The sequence below is a fragment of the Eretmochelys imbricata genome, chromosome 18 (genome assembly GCF_965152235.1).
Source record: "Eretmochelys imbricata isolate rEreImb1 chromosome 18, rEreImb1.hap1, whole genome shotgun sequence".
Taxonomy (NCBI): Eukaryota; Metazoa; Chordata; order Testudines; family Cheloniidae; genus Eretmochelys; species Eretmochelys imbricata.
In genome coordinates, this window is record NC_135589.1 from 19,123,186 (window position 1) to 19,140,429 (window position 17,244).

The following is a 17,244-nucleotide window of genomic DNA, read 5'->3' on the forward strand; positions in this document are numbered from 1 at the left end:
GCAAAGATAATCAGTGGCAGCCTCTTAGAGCTGGATATTTCCTGCCTTATTTTGAATCAGAGACTTCATACCTGCTGCTGTAAATTGGCTGTGAGTATCAAATGTCAATTCGAGCCTCAGTTTCTCCTGCCCACTTTCAAAGACCACCAGCTTCTGCTGTGATTGATCCAGACCCTTAGTCCCCCTGATAATTATCATCTGCAGATGGGGAAACTGAGGCAGAAAAGTTAAGTGATTTGGACAAGTCCACGGAGAGTGGCAGTGTCAGAGACACGATTAACACAATTAGAATAAATGAGTCCCTTCACTAATACTATTTTTAAAATAATATTTTCCTGTCATATGTTTTAACTGAATGTACAACAGTTTCTGACTGCTCCTTCCTCACAACAGTGAAACTCATGTGGCAATATTGATTTGCCGTTAGAGGCAAGAGGTGTGAATCAGGACTCCTTGGTTCTGCTCTTGGCTCTGTCGCTGACTTGCTGCATGGCTTTGGCCAAGTCACTTCACCTCATTGTGGCCCAGCATGTACCTTGCAGCGAAAAGGGGGTAACAGCACTTCACTGTCTCAAAGGGCTGTTGTGAGTGTGTGTGCTTTGAGAGCCTCGGGCAAGAGATGCCATATGAAGACTAAGAATAACATTTTTATTGGAGCTGGTCAGAAAATGGTCCCCCCCCCCCTTAGGAAAAATGTCAAATTTTTTCAAAAAATCAACATTTGAAATATTTCAGCCAAAACCTGGAAAATGTCAGTTGTTTGCCTTGTGGAACACAGCCTGGAAAAGACTTAAAGCTTAAAGCAGAAGACTGGAAAAATCAGCTCCTCTGCTTGCCCACCAAACCATGGCCTCCGGCAAGCGGTGCATTGTGAGTCTGAACTCCTGGTCTCTTCTCTGAGCTTGGGGCAGAGTGGTTAGAGCAGTAAGACTGGGATTCGGGGCTGTGGTGTTATAAACAATCTCTACTCCTGACGGGCTGTGTAACCCTGGGCAAGTTGTATGATACACTGCTTTGAAAGGACAACGTTCTAGTGAATTCCTATCTATGTTTGAAGAGACATTTTTCCTCCACAGCCCGTGGGTGTATGTGTGAGAGAGAAGAGTGTATGCAGAAGTTCTTGATTTATAAGAAGAAGAGGAGTACTTGTGGCACCTTAGAGACTAACAAATTTGTTTGAGCATAAGCTTTCGTGAGCGACAGCTCACTTCATCGAATGCATCCAATGAAGTGAGCTCTAGCTCACGAAAGCTGATGCTCAAATAAATTTGTTAGTCTCTAAGGTACCACAAGTACTCCTTTTCTTTTTGCGAATACAGACTAATACGGCTTATCAAAGCAGCCAGAAGCTGCTATTAGAGACCCAGGATTGACTGGTTAGTGAGACAGCCTGGCACTCTGGCCATGGAGTGTGGACAGGCTGCAGGGTGGGGGATATTTGGTACTTGTGCTGTTATTTCTTATTCATGAACTCAGCCAGGAGCCACTCCTGGAAGCAAAGCCCTGTAGAAGAAATGCCCCTAGTGGGAGAGCGGGGCGGACCCTGCAGGAAATGTTTGAACAGTCATTGTGATGTTCCAGGATGCACATCCAAATTTCTTTCCTGAGGAGTGACTTCTTGGAAGGATGACGATGCTCACCTACTCATCAGAGGATCTGTGCAGCCTTCTGTGTGGCAGCTAGAGCCACGTGCAGGTGAGGGCCTGTTCAATAGGAATGCTAGGGAGCTGTGCTTTAGCTAAGGTGAATTGCACAGGATAGGAGGGGTACGTGCAATGCATGCTGTGACGCAATCTTCCTCTGCTTATATCTATGCTGCTGCAAAGATAATTTCCCTGGCTTATCGCTTTTACCACGTGACTGGCTCCCCAGCTCCATTGCATCAAACACAACTTCTCCCTGCTCAGCATAGTGCCACGCTGCCCATCATCTCTCATGTACTATCCAGCTGTTGATTCTCGCCATGCACCACGTGTGTGTGTGTGTGGAGGGGGGAGGGCTAAACCCCTTCCCAGGGCCTGAGGCCCCCTGACTCATCTATTGCCACACTCAGAATCTCTGGGTCTGCATCTGATCCCAGAGTCAGGGAAAAGGCATGAATGAAACGTGCAGTACCACTGTCCTTCACAAGGGGTTAATATTGGTCTATCAATCACCTGACTTCCCTTCCTGATGGGCTAAATCTACCCTGTTTTTATTGGGCCTTAGAGACACTTAGAGAGGAGTTGCTAGGCAGGTTAGCAATGTAGGCAGGCCCAGCCTGATTTTTTCCATTGGTGTATTTTTGTGATTGGGTGACCATGATGCCAGGTCGACAAACCACTCTAATGCATCTGATGAAGTGGGTTTTAGCCCACAAAAGCTTATGCCCAAATAAATTTGTTAGTCTCTAAGGTGCCACAAGGACTCCTCATTGTTTTCACTCTTCCTCTGGCGCTGTAATCGGTAGAGGAGGTTGAACAGAATGTGTTTTTTCGATTGGCTAGGGGAGACTTGTTACTAGGCAGAGTAGCCAACCCATTGTTGGAGCACCTTTAAAAGCAGACCCAGATAGGGGTGCTTGGGAGGGTGATTTTGCCCCCTCTAGGGGGGCCAGGGCTGGGTGTGTGACGTCTTGGGGTACAGTTGCACCCAGCAGCCCAGCTAGAGCCGTCTCTAATTGTCTCATGGCTTCCTGGGCCTGCACCGTCTTTCTGTCCATCTCCATGGGTTGAGGCTCAGCTGACGAGTCCAGTGGCAGCTCTGTGGGGCAGGGACCGTCTGTGTGTTCTGTGCCTGTACAGCACCTGGCACGGGGGAGGGGGCTGAGCCATGACAAGACTCCTATGTGCTATGTTAACACACAGCATAATAAACCCCAGAAGAAGGTTAGGGTGGGGGGGGTGGGGAGGGGAGAGAGCAAAATGGTAGAGATGTTGCCTTTTCTTGTGCTCTGGGTGCTATTCCCTGGGCACAACTGGCCTTAGGAATCAGGGGTTATAGTGGGCAGAGCAGAGATGCTGAAATCTACACAGGCAGCCCATTTCCAGATGATCATGTCCCCAGCGTTTGCTACAACCAACGTAAATGCCTCTCCTGTGATAATCACATTCCCTGATGGGGAGACAGAGGAGGACTGGCTAAGGGAGTTGCCCAAGGCCGTAGAGGGTGCAATGTCAGAGCCATTATTAGCATAATCAGAATGACAGGAGCACGTGGGTGGCTTCATTAATACTAACAAATTCTAACAAAAGTTCTTAGGCCTGGGAGCTGCCGAACCAAGATGGGAAAGAGAGCAGGAGTCAGTCCTCGCTCCAGCACCATCACTCCCAGAGGGAGCTACCCTCCAATCTGTATGGCCAGCTTTGGTGTCCAAGTGAGAAGGTCCCCGACCAGCTATTCAGATCCTGGCTGCAGGTTAATAAATGAGCAAATATTATACGCTCTCGTAGTGGACTAGACTGCAACATCCTTTGTCAGCCACTCAAGGCAATAAATCCTACTCCTCCCCCCTCTCCCCAAAATCATGATCTGGTTGAGGTGGGGAGAGCAGGGGCTACCCACCTGATAAAGAGCTGCAAGCTGGTGGAGGGGGGAGGAAGAAGGAGTCCGGGCTGCTCCCTCCCCATTTGCTAGCTAGGATAGTTGTCTGGATGGGGAATAGGTCCAAGAAAAGAGGTGAAGTGATTTTCTCATTCCTCCCAGCACAAGGGAGGAAGTGGGTCTTTGAGACACAGTTTGTTCTCTGCTCTGCTCCTGGGGTGGGGTAGCTACATGCTGCCCTTCACGCTGCAGATTGCAAAGGTACAATCTGCTCCTGAGCAAGAATCAACACCGGACCTGCTGTAGGCATTTGACAGTGGCATGGTTACCCAGTCCTTGCTTGTTACATTGGTTTGGGCTGTGTCTGACACAGGGGTGCCTACCCAGTTATCTGAGTCTGTATGGGTGATGGGTGCGTGCACAGGGTTTCAGCTAGCATGCCTCAAGCTGAACACTAGATAAGACGCTCACCTTGCACTGTCTGGTTTTGAGGCGGGGGCTCAGGCACAAATCTGGATTGCAACGTTGAAGAGCAGCTTTCTCTCTGGTTTGACTGCACATCTGTCCATTGCACGGAAGCGCCTTCTTGCAGTGCTCCTGAAGAACACGTTCTCAAAGCCGCCGACCAAGGAAGCCACAAGTACAATGTTGGTCTTCATTGTAGTGCTGCAGCGTGCTTTGCACTCTCTGTGAAGTATGCAAGTTTCCTGTGCATGTGAGGGGTCGGCTCGAACTTTTTGAAGCAATTCAAACCCACGGTGCACACATGAGCACCTTTTGCAGCCTGTATGCAGTTTCAGAGCATGATATTGTGTCTAAGGGGAAGATCAGGCTTAGGAGACAAAGTTAAATCACTCAAATGAACGTTTAGAAAACCATCTCCAAACACCAATTCTCCCCTGGGGTTAGGGCTAGCAGTGGGTCCGACCTCTGGAAATATAGGTCTTTATTCAGACCTTTTGAGGCTACTTCCCTTGTATTATTTATATTGCAGTAGCCCCTAAAGCCCCACTGAGATCAGGAGCCCACTGTGCTAGGCACTGTACAAACACATACTAAGAGGCTGTCCCTGCCAAAGAGCTAGTCTAAGGGCATGTCCTCACGAAGCCTCACTCTCCCAGCACTGTAAAAAAACCACCCCCAGGAGATGAATAGCTCCCAGCGCGGGTGGACTGTCTGCACTGCCATTTCACAGCGCTGAAACGTGCAGCGCTCAGGGGGGTGTTTTTTGACACCCTGGAGCGAGAAAGTTGCAGCGCTGTAAAGTGGCCGTGTAGACAAGGCCTAAACAGAAAAGACATGACAAAATGTAAGAGAACGTGATCCAATTGCTAGAGTGAGAGAGAGAGAATGATCATCCCCTCTTTAGAGAAGGCACAGAGAGATTAGGTGACTTGGGCAAGGCCACGCACACTATCTGTGGCACAGCTGGGGATAGAGGAACCTAGATTCATGGATGCCAAGGCCAGAAGGGACCATTCTGAGCATCTAGTCTGACCTTTTGTATAACGAGCCAGAGAACTTCCCAAAATAATTCCTTGCCCCAATCTTTTAGAACAACATCCAATTTTGAGTTAAAAATCGCCAGCGATGGAGAATCCACCATGACCCTTGATAAATTGTTCCAGTGGCTAATTACTCTCATTGTTAACAATTTACACCGTTTTTGTCCAGTCTGACTTTGTCTAGCTTCAGCTCCTTTAGGCATACGCAGCATATGCGGCTGTGTAGGGCACCCGAAAATTTGGGGCACCATTCCCCTCGCTGACCGTGGCTGGAATCCTCTCTTCTCTGGCCTTGTCCCCACGCTGGGCCGGCGGGCTTCTCCCAGAGCAGCGCGGCCGGTCACTGATGGCGCGGCGGCCCGACCCACCGCCGCTCAGAGCGGAGTCCCTCCCTGGACCCTGCCTGTGGGCGCCGCTCGGTCTCTGGCGGGGCCAGGACAGGAGGACCGAAACCTCCACGTGAGTCAGCGGGGGTGGGGGGGGGAGAATGGAGCGGGGGACTTAAAGTGACAGTGCGCTCACTGTCTCTCTCACTTCCCTAACACACACACGCACGCACACGCGCTGTCTCTCACACCCATATACACTCTGCCTCTCACGAGTCACAGTCCCTCATACAGATTGTCACACACACACACAGAGTCTCACACTCCCCAACACACACACAGCCACACACACACACTGGCCCTCTCTCTGTCCCCCTCACATGCGCTGGCTCTCACACACACATACACATTCACATACGCATTCTGTCGCACACACACACGTATTATTGTTGTTGTTACTGCTTGGTACTTCCTGTCAAAATGCTCGTGGTGAGCCCGGAGTGGTTGGGGGCTGCAGGAGGGCCGTGGGCTCTGGCAGGATGCAGCCACCTTGTGACAGCGCGAAGCCGGCCTTGAGCCACTGCCGCGGCATCTGCTGCGTACGAAGCTTGGGGTGTGTCAGCAATGGGGGAAGGTTCTGGGGGTCCACGGGTGGGGGTGGTGGCTGTGCCCCATTGACACACTGGGGTCAGCGGCACCGGCTGGTGACCGTCTTCAGTGGAGCATAGGGGCACCAGTTTAATAATACTGCATAGGGCCCCATAAATCCTAAGGACAGCCCTGAGCCCCCAGCTTCCAGCCAGTGGCTCATGTTATGCTAGGGATCAGCGACCTTTGGCCTGCGGCCTGCCAGGATAAGCCCTCTGCAGGAAGCGGAGGCCAGCACATCCCTCGGCCCACGCTGCTTCCCACAGCCCCCATTGGCCTGGAGCGTCGAATCGCGGCCAGTGGAAGCTGCGATCAGCCGAACCTGCGGACGCGGCAGGTAGAAAAACTGGCCCGGCCCACCAGGGGGCTAACCCTGGCGGGCTGCTGGCCAAAGATTACCGATCCCTGTGTAATACCTTTCTCTGCTAGGTTCACAAACCCATTATTAAATACTTGTTCCGCATGCAGGTACGTATAGACTGTAGTCAAGTTACCACTTAACCTCCTTTCTGTTAAGCTGAATAGATAGACTAAAGGAGCTCAATCGCTATTAGGCTTGTTTTCTAATCCTTTCATCATTCTCGTGTCGCTTCTCGGAACCTTCTCCAGTTTATCAATATCCTTGAATTGTGGGCACCACAACTGGACACTCTATTCCAGCAGCAGTCACACCAATGCCAGATACAGAAGTAAAATAACCTCTCTACTCCTATTCCAGGTTCCCCTGTTTATGCACCCAAGGATCACATGATCTGTTCTGACCACAGTGTTGTACTAGGAGCTCGTATTCAGCCGATTATCCACCAGGACCCCCAAATCTCTCTCCGAGTCACTGCTTTCCAGGGGAGAGGCCCCCACTGTGTAAGTACTGCCTACATCCTTTGTTCCTAGATGTATACATTCCCATTTAGCCACCCACCATTCCCTCGGATTCCAATAGGGTAGCACCTCACCAATTAGACATATTGCAGAATAGTCCTAGTGACAAATTTCCGCCCAGCCAAGGTTCACTGGCTGTGTGTTTCAGGCTGACTGCGTGCCTGCGGTCAGGAGGTGTCAGGAGGATATTTGTAAGTCCCTACACCCTCGTCTCTCCGCTGTCTGGGTTTTGGCTCAGAAGTGGCTGCTGTCCTCTGGGGATTGCAAATTCAAGGCTGATTTATTCACAGCTGTTAAAACCTCTAGTGAAAGTTGGGTTTTTGTCACAATGAATCTATCCCTTTCGACAGGTTTCAGAGTAACAGCCGTGTTAGTCTGTCTTTGCAAAAAGAAAAGGAGTACTTGTGGCACCTTAGAGACTAACCAATTTATTTGAGCATGAGCTTTCGTGAGCTACAGCTCACTTCATCGGATGCATACCGTGGAAACTGCAGAAGACATTATATACACACAGAAACCATGAAACAATACCCCCTCCCACCCCACTGTCCTGCTGGTAATAGCTAGACTAACCAATTTATTTGAGCATGAGCTTTCGTGAGCTACAGCTCACTTCATCGGATGCATACCGTGGAAACTGCAGAAGACATTATATACACACAGAGACCATGAAACAATACCCCCTCCCACCGCACTGTCCTATATTACCAGCAGGACAGTGCGGTGGGAGGGGGTATTGTTTCATGGTCTCTGTGTGTATATAATGTCTTCTGCAGTTTCCACGGTATGCATCCGATGAAGTGAGCTGTAGCTCACGAAAGCTCATGCTCAAATAAATTGGTTAGTCTCTAAGGTGCCACAAGTACTCCTATCCCTTTTGACAGGTTTCAGAGTAACAGCCGTGTTAGTTTGTATTCGCAAAAAGAAAAGGAGTACTTGTGGCACCTTAGAGACTAACCAATTTATTTGAGCATGAGCTTTCGTGAGCTACAGCTCACTTCATCGGATGCATACCGTGGAAACTGCAGCAGACATTATATACACACAGAGATCATGAAACAAAACCTCCTCCCACCCCACTGTCCTGCTGGTAATAGCTTATCTAAAGTGATCATCAAGTTGGGCCATTTGCAGCACAAATCCAGGTTTTCTCACCCTCCGCCCCCCCCCCCCAAATTCACTCTCCTGCTGGTAATAGCCCATCCAAAGTGACAACTCTCTTCACAATGTGTATGATAATCAAGGTGGGCCATTTCCTGCACAAATCCAGGTTCTCTCACCCCCTCACCCCCCTCCAAAAACCACACACACAAACTCACTCTCCTGCTGGTAATAGCTTATCCAAAGTGACCACTCTCCCTACAATGTGCATGATAATCAAGGTGGGCCATTTCCAGCACAAATCCAGGTTTTCTCACCCCCCTACCCCCATACACACATAAACTGACTCTCAGGCCATCACACAAGGCAGGCTGGTCCCTTTCCTGGAACACAGAAAGAGCTGGAGTGTGCTGTCATTAAGTTCCGTTCTCCAGTGGCAGGCACACGCCCCAGTTCTTCATGTTCCTGGCTGTTTGCTGGCTAACTTAGCTGCTGACTAAGCACTAAGCTGGGCAAGCTGTTGAATCTTATCAGCTCATCTGCAGTTCCCAGAATGTAGCAATGTAACTGACTCCTTCCTCTGTGACCTGTCAGCCCTGCCCTGTCTGATCAACTCTGAGAGCATGTCTACAGCGCCATTAAAACCCTGCACCTGGAAGCCAGAGTAACTTAAAGCAGCCCTGACACTGCTCTGCTCTAAGGCAGAGATCAAATTAGCGATCAGATGGAGTGCCATGGAGATGAGCTATGGCATGAAAGCTGGCATCATTTGCAGCTTGGTTGCCATGGAGCACAAACAGGAACCCACCCCCTTATCCAGACACTGCTGCTCAGAGTCTGCACATACCAGCTAGCCTCAGCTTGGGCTGCACTTTAACGAGACAGTCCTCTTGCCTTCCCAGGGGCCACTGATAATAGCCCCCCATGGTAGAAAACAGTGGTGGGTTTCCTGCCTGTAAACGACCTAAATTAGTGATCAATGTTGGCCACAAGCAAAGGGGATTCTAGCTGTGAAACTCCACAGCAACAGGATAACATCAGCAGGCAATGTGATCACATCTCTGACTGCCTAGCCCTGGCAGAGCAATGCAAGCTGAAATCTATCCAGGGACAGGGCTACGCAAGCCTAGGTCAGCTCTGTCTGTACAAGCATACCTTAGCTGGCAGCTTTTATTTGTAGCAGTGTGGCTCTTATTCCCCTGGCACACACCTCACAGGTGTGCAGAAGGGAGGCAGTGATGGGTGGAAAGCTGAGGCAGCTACATTACCAAGAAACAACCTATATCAGTGCTCTGCCTGGAATTGTTTCACATTTAGTGACCCATAATCCCCACCCACAGTTACTTGAAACCCCCCAGTTCTCTCATCCTGAAAATAAAACTGAAAATGATGGAGACGTTCATGACTCTCAACTTCCCATTTAAACATAAAGGGTGTTTTCACTGGTGGCTCATTTTACCTAGCCCACTGGGACTCTGACAGACTGAGGGGGATTCTGACCACTAAGGCTATGTCTACACTTTGAGAGTTTTTGCCCTGTCAGTTTCAAGGGTGACAGTGAACCGGTGAAAGAAAAGCACTGGTTTGTGTAGTCACTCACTTCCACAGGCGTTAGAGAGTGTTTACATTTACAGAACTTCCATTCCCAGGAGAGCAGCGCACGGAGGGCAGCCATCCCACAGTGCAGCTGTCTCCATTTTGACTATAGGCCTTGTGGGAAGGTGGGGTGTGGTGATTGCGGGGCATCCTGGGTCCCTGCACAGCCTCCTCTCCCCAAACACTGATCAGCTTCAGAGTAGCAGCCGTGTTAGTCTGTATTCGCAAAAAGAAAAGGAGGACTTGTGGCACCTTAGAGACTAACCAATTTATCTGAGCATAAGCTTTCGTGAGCTACAGCTCACTTCATCGGATGCATACTGTGGAAAATACAGAATACGTTTTTATACACACAGACCATGAAAAAATGGGTGTTTTATCACTACAAAAGGTTTTCTCTCCCCCCACCCCACTCTCCTGCTGGTAATAGCTTATCTAAAGTGATCACTCTCCTTACAATGTGTATGATAATCAAGGTGGGCCATTTCCAGCACAAATCCAGCCACACTATCAGAGGCTCGTTCACCTGCACGTCTACCAATGTGATATATGCCATCATGTGCCAGCAATGCCCCTCTGCCATGTACATTGGGCAAACAGGACAGTCTCTACGTAAAAGAATAAATGGACACAAATCAGATGTCAGGAATTATAACATTCATAAACCAGTCGGAGAACACTTCAATCTCTCTGGTCACACGATTTCTGATCTCAAAGTGACTATCTTTCAACAAAAAAACTTCGAAAACAGACTCCAACGAGAGACTGCTGAATTGGAATTAATTTGCAAATTGGATACAATTAACTTAGGCTTGAATAGAGACTGGGAATGGTTGATTCGTTAAAAAAGTAACCTATTTCCCCTTGTTTATTCCTTTCCCCCCCACTGTTCCTCAGACGTTCTTGTTAAACCCTGGATTTGTGCTGGAAATGGCCCACCTTGATTATCACACACATTGTAAGGAGAGTGATCACTTTAGATAAGCTATTACCAGCAGGAGAGTGGGGTGGGGGGAGAGAAAACCTTTTGTAGTGATAAACACCCATTTTTTCATGGTCTGTGTGTATAAAAACATCTTCTGTATTTTCCACAGTATGCATCCGATGAAGTGAGCTGTAGCTCACAAAAGCTTATGCTCAAATAGATTGGTTAGTCTCTAAGGTGCCACAAGTACTCCTTTTCTTGATCAGCTTCAGTAGCTCAGCATTGCTCCAAGCAGAGGATCCTTTGCTCCCTGGAGCAGGCATTGTCACCTGGCCAGACAATAAGTGAGCACTTGCCAAGAAAACAGGAAGGGGAGTTTCAAAGTTCCCAAGGCTTTACAGGGGGAGGGGTGGATGTCTGTTTACCTGGGGTCAAAGCAGCAGAGCTGCTGGCCAGAGTGGTCACCTAGGCACTGTGGGATATGCTGCAGGTGCTAAAAGCTCTGTAAAGAGGAAGAACGTGTTTTCACTTGCACATCACTGCAAAAGTATCATCACTAAGAGCTGTACGCCTCTCATGGAGGTGGTTTCATTGGCAAGTGTAGACGCTTCAATGGTTTTTGCACAAAAAAGGGACTTTTTCTGCTTTAAATGGCAAGGGTAGACATGCCCTGAATAAGGAAGGATCCAAAATTCACTCCTTGAACCATCCCTTTCCTCAGAGCTGTCAGTTACTTACCTTGTAACCTACCCAGTTAGATATTAACACATTAACACACAGCAATGACTGGACTTTGGAGTCTGAGCACTGAAAAGAATCCACAAATTACCCTGACACTCCCAGCTTGATGGGTTGTTTATCTGCGTTTAAAGAAACACACAGAGAGGTATAAACTTCTCTGTGGCACTCTGAGATGACAGCATTCTGGGCAAGAAGGGTTTTACCAAAGAATTCCTCTGTTCTTTCTTGCCAGCCTCCTACCCAGCCCACCAGCTCTGCTAAACTGTAGCTTGATTGGCAGGTTCTGTCAGTTGACACAGATTCCCTTGCACCCTTGGATTCCATCACCTGAGTAAGGTGCTTGTATGGCAGGAGCTAGTAGAATTGGGGCGTGTAGGGGTAAAGCTGTGTTTATACCTACCTAGAAAAGCAGAACTTCAGCCAGTCGAGGAGCTGCCTTATCTGCAATTTTGATTTAACCCAGCAGTAAATAAATGAAGGGGAGGTTTGTATTTTTGCAGCAGACGTGCAGGGCCAGTAAAGAACAATGCCTCCGGGCCTCCGATCTCAGACAGGAAAAAGGGGGGAGTCGGGCAGAGCAAGATTTAGCAATAGGCAACTTCCTCTGCGCACGCCTGGCAGTTGATTTGGAATGGGGGGCAAGGAGGGAAGCTACCTAGAGTACGAATGTCATGGCGAAGGTGTGAGTCAAGGTAGAGGCAGAATAGTTGTTAAAGCCCCAGTGTAACCACGCTTGTGATCAGTGACCCCCAACTGCAGGGACCTCTGTGTGCTGAGCATGTGGTGTAAGGAATCAGCCAAGGCACTGGGAACCTGGAACTCCAGAGTCCTGTTTCCAGCTCTCCCACTGACTTGCTGAGTGACCTTGGGCAAATCACTTCGTCTCTCTGTGCCTCAGTTTCCCGCTCTGTAAATTGAGGATCATGATGTTGAGTCACTTCCTGGGGGCACTGTAAGAATTAGTGAGTGAGTGAGTGAAAATCTGTAGGAGGACAGACACATACAATTTGTAGGATGACAGACACACCAGCTGTGGCTTGGGGGGTTGTAGGTTCTCCATCCTGCTTTGGTAGTAGGTTGTTGCAGGTTTTATCCTGCTCTAATGTTTTCCTAGTGGTGCTCTCCATTTTCTTCACTTCTGGTTCTTTGGCAGACACGCTGGTGAAGAGAGGTAATGGAGAACAGGACCACACCCGGCTTGTTAGGCAATCTGCAGCCCACATGCTTGGGAGGAGCTCCCCATAAACATCCATAAAGCTACCTCACTATCCATCTTCAAATCCCGTCTCAAAACCCTCCTGCGCCATGGCACCAACAAAAATCTTGACAGTGGTTAGGCTGCTGGTGTGGTGAGACTACAGCTCATCATGCTGACCAATATTGTCTCAGTGTTTCCTTTTGCACCTCCATTTGTCCGTCTGTCTGGATCTGTTGTCTCATCTTGTGCCTAGATTAGGGGTGGGCAGTCTATTGCCCGCGGGCTGGATCCAGCCCACCAGCTGTTTTAATCCGGCCCACGAGCTCCCACTGGGGAGTGGGGTCTGGGGCTTGCCCCGCTCCAGCACTCCGGCTGGAGAGCAGGGTCTGGGGCCTCTCCATGCGGCTCCCAGAAGCAGCAAAATGGCCCACCTCTGGCTCCTACCCATAGGGGCAGCCAGGGAACTCCACTCTACACACTGCCCCCACCCCAAATGCCACCCCCAAAGCTCTCATTGGCCGAGAACTGTGGCCAATGGGAGCTGCAGGGGAGGGTGCCTGCGGACGGGGCAGCATGGAGAACCGCCTGGCCATGCCTCCGCATAGGAGCTGGAGAAGGGATATGCCGTTGCTTCCGGGAGCCGCTTGAGGTAAGCACCGCCCAGAGCCTGTACCCCTGAGCCTCCCACCGCGCCCCAACCCCCTGCCCCAGCCCTGATCCCCCTCCCACCCTCCAAACCCTTTGATCCCAGACCGGAGCACCCTCTTGCACCCCAAACCTCTCATCCCCAGCCTCACCCCAGAGCCAGCACCCCCAGCCGGAGCCCTCATCTCCCCCACCCCAAACCCCTGCCCCAGCCCTGATCCCCCTTCTGCCTTCCAAACCCCTCGGTCCCAGTCAGGAGCACCCTCCTACACCCCAAACTCCTCATTGCCAGCTGGAGCCCTCACCCGCCCTTGCACCCAAGCCCAGAGTCCCCTCCTGCACCCTGAACTCCTCATTTCTGGCCCCACCCCGGAGCCCACACCCCCCAACCAGAGCCCTCACCCCCTCCCGCACCCCAGCCCCAATTTTGTGAGCATTCATGGCCCGCCCTACAATTTCTATGCCCAGATGTGGCCCTCAGGGCAAAAAGTCTGCCCACCGCTGGCCTAGACTGTAGGCTCTTTAGGGCAGGGACTATCTTTTGGTTCTGTGCGTGTGCAGTGCCTAGCACAAATGTGCCCTGGTCCATGACTGAAACTCCTAGGTGATACCACAACACAGATAATAAATAATAATCGGTGATGTGGTCTATGGGCCAGAGCGGGTCAAAAGGCCAAGGAGAATCAGCCCCTCTGTGTTTCAGGAAAGATGAACTTCATCCACTGCATAATTCCCCCCATTCAAATGTGTCTGCTCCTACCAGAGATAATCTTCATGGGAGGATATACAGGGATAGCACAGAGAGGGTCTGCAGCCAGCTAGCTGAAACGGGGCAAAATAAGGAGGTGAAGCAGGATTAAAGATTTGTCCAGTTGTGGGGTGGAGTCCGGGGAAAACCCTCAGAGTAGTTGACCCTAACAAGGGTGCCTTGTGTGAATGACTCCATCTGCCCCAGTTGTGGAAAACTGGAAAGTACCCTTAACAAATGCTCACATGGCCCTTCTCACATGTCCAGTGTGACGAGCGCAGCAAAAAGGGAAATGAATCTCTCCGCAGCTATCAAAAACAAAGAGGAAGCTCTTGTTGCTTGTAACCGTGGGTGGGAGATCAGCGGCTGATGAGGGGACAAGTCACATACACCAATTCAGACTTTATGGGGCAGATCTTCTGCTAGTGCAAACTGATGAACACCATTCACCTCTGCGGAACTAAGCCGATCTATACCAGCAGAGAATCTGACCTTATATCTGCCCATTTAATACAACAATTATATCAGAGCAGTGACTTGTGCACTTTGTATTTTACTTCTCCGTGTAACTGAAACCACGGGCTAAATTTGTCTTTTTCACCTTTTAACAATTTCAAATGCACCCTACATCATTCCCGTTTTCTTTTCCTCGTGTGTAACATAACATGAAAAAGATACCAGCAGTTACTTACAGTAGGACGATTTGCTTCATAGCAGGTTGGTGTAGTATAGTTTACCTTCACACACGGTTTACCTTCACACATGGTTGTTTCTTACTGCTTGTTCCAGTTTTGCATTAGGCCTGTCTACATCTGAAAATTAGATGGACCTAATGTCATCACTCACATCTGTAAACATTTTGTGCCCTTTATGTGACATAGTTAAGTTGATCTAAGCCCCCACTGTAGATGCAGCAAGGTCAATGGAATAATTCTACCATTGACCTAGATACCACCTCTCAGAGAGATGGGTTAATGACACTGATGGAAACCCCTTCTGTCGATGTAGGACGCAGCTACACAACAGCACAGTAGCTGAGCCTCTGTAACCATGGTAGTGTAGCCAGACCCTTAGTTTACATGTCACTAGTAGCACCGACAGCATGTGACATTGTGGGTAGAGCAGAGAACTATGAGTCAGGACGACTGGGTTCTCTTCTTGGTGCTGCACCTTCCTGAGTGACTTTTGGACAAGTTATTTCACTGCATTGTGTCTCCAGTTTCCATCCCCCTGTACAAGGAGGATAACAGCCTTCAGTACCTTACAGGGGTCTGCTTGCAAAAATTACATTTTGCAGAAGTGCTTTGAGATCCTCAGAGAAAAGTACCATGTTATAAAACCAAGTCAGGAAGGTAATAACCGAGAGGAAGTGGACGCCTCCTGGGAATAATCTCTGCTGTCCACACAGACCTGCACTTAAGGAATGGTGTCCACTCAAATTCAGACCCAATGCTAAGCCCAAGAAAAATATTTCCATGATTTTCTGTTGTTTTTAAGGTGCAGCAGAAAGTTGTTAGTACACAACGAGATCTTTCATTCCCCTGCAGTGTTCAAGGGGGAGTGAAATGTTTCTACAATTTATTTTTAATCCCAGTAAAAATTCACCTACACTTTTTGTAAGCTCAAACATCAAAGCAGGAACAATCTGAGAGTGACACTGACTAAAATCACTAAAAACAAGAGTGATGCTGGCTGCTCCTTGGACATGCTGACAGATATGCAAACAACCCATGAAGAACTTAGTACCGTTCTGACTGGACTTCCTCTGCTCCCTCTAAGGCCACGTCTACACGTCTAGCGCTGTAGCGGCGCAGCTGTGCCAATCCACTGCAGTGCGTCTGGTGAAGGTGTTCTATGCTGATGTGATGCTGTGGGTAAGAAAGGAGACCATTTCTATCACTGGTGTTACCATTGTCCCACAATTGCCATGGATCTTATACAGCTTGTATCATGTAAGGTGTCAGTGGAAAAGCTGCTCCAGAAACAGACTTCAAAGAGAAACTGCTGAGCTACAATTCATTTGCAAATTTAACAGAGTTAATTTGGGCTTGAATAGGGACCCGGAGTGGCTGGCTCAGGACAAAAGCAATTTTCCCTCTCTTGGCATTGACACCTCCTCATCAATTATTGGGAGTGGACCACGTCCACCCTGACTGAATTGGCTTTGTCATCACTGGTTCTCCACTTGTAAGGTAACTCCCTTCTCTTCATGTGCCAGTATATTTATGCCTGTTCTGTAAATTTCACTCCATGCATCTGAAGAAGTGGGTTTTTTACCTATGAAAACTTATGCCCAAATAAATCTGTTAGTCCTTAAGGCGACACTGGACTCCTCGTTTTTTTTGTAGATACAGACTAACACGGCTACCCCTCTGATAAGTGGAAAAGTTATGATTTGCTAAGTATGATTATCTGTTTATATGCATGTATCACTTTGTATCTGAAGTTATGAATATTGGCTGTGTACTTGGATCTTACACATGTGTTGTGTTGTTGGCCAACCCAACCCCACCCTGATAGAATTTACATCAAGGCTAGACAGCTATGTGTGGATGGCCCATCAAGGACAAACAGCTCTCACAATGGGCCATTGAAGAAACTCATCCCCTCCGGATAGTTCTTCCTGAGGATGCTTCAGACAGCCAGGGGCCAATGGCCACCCCCCTGAGTCAGCAAACTGTGGAAGGACATGTGATATGCTCATGTGACTCTGGACTCCAGCTTGGGTCAGTAACTTTCCACAAACAGGGGCTCTGGGCTTTGTTTGGGACAGTAAAATTCCAAGCACATGGCAGAGGATATAAAAGACCCCTGAGTCATCTCCATTTTCTCTTCATTTCCTGCTTCATTTCTCTGGACTGGATTTCTAACAAGGAGGCTCTGAAGAAGTATTGATGACCCCCAATCTGTTTGGGTGATTCCAGAGATTCTTTTGCAAACCAGCAGTTTATTCCATCTCTTCTACAAACTTAATATAAGGACTTTGCAATCACTTGTAGGTATATGGTTCCTTAACCATTTGTAACTCTATTCTTTTCTTTTATTAATAAATCTTTCGATAGTTTACAAAGGATTGGCTGACAGCTTGATATTTGGGTAAGATCTGAGATTCATATTGACCTGTGGGGTATATGCCTGATCCTCTGGGATTAGTATCTGGCTGGGAGCTGAGGGCTGGAATGCCTAAGGGGGACTGTATTTGGCTTCTGGTTAACCACAGTGGTACTGCAGAAGCCATTTGTGTTACTGGCTTGGTTGATCTGATTATAGAAATAACCACCAGCTTGGGGATTGTCTGCCCTATTTCTTGCCCTGAGTGTGGCATTTTCAGTGTAGCCCGTCCCAGGTACCCACTCACAGCAGACGGGAGGGAGTTCCCCCCTTTGGCATAATAAAACCACCTCCACAAA

At 48.9% G+C, this 17,244-nt stretch overlaps 1 long non-coding RNA gene across 1 annotated transcript; it reads left to right on the plus strand.

Moving 5' to 3' along the window:
- The first annotated feature begins 1,580 nt into the window (after positions 1 to 1,580).
- Positions 1,581 to 16,828, plus strand: LOC144276761 (uncharacterized). Its single transcript, XR_013348332.1, has 3 exons — positions 1,581 to 1,695; positions 6,720 to 6,862; positions 16,281 to 16,828. It is a non-coding gene; the product is annotated as an uncharacterized LOC144276761 (long non-coding RNA).
- The last annotated feature ends 416 nt before the right edge of the window (positions 16,829 to 17,244 follow it).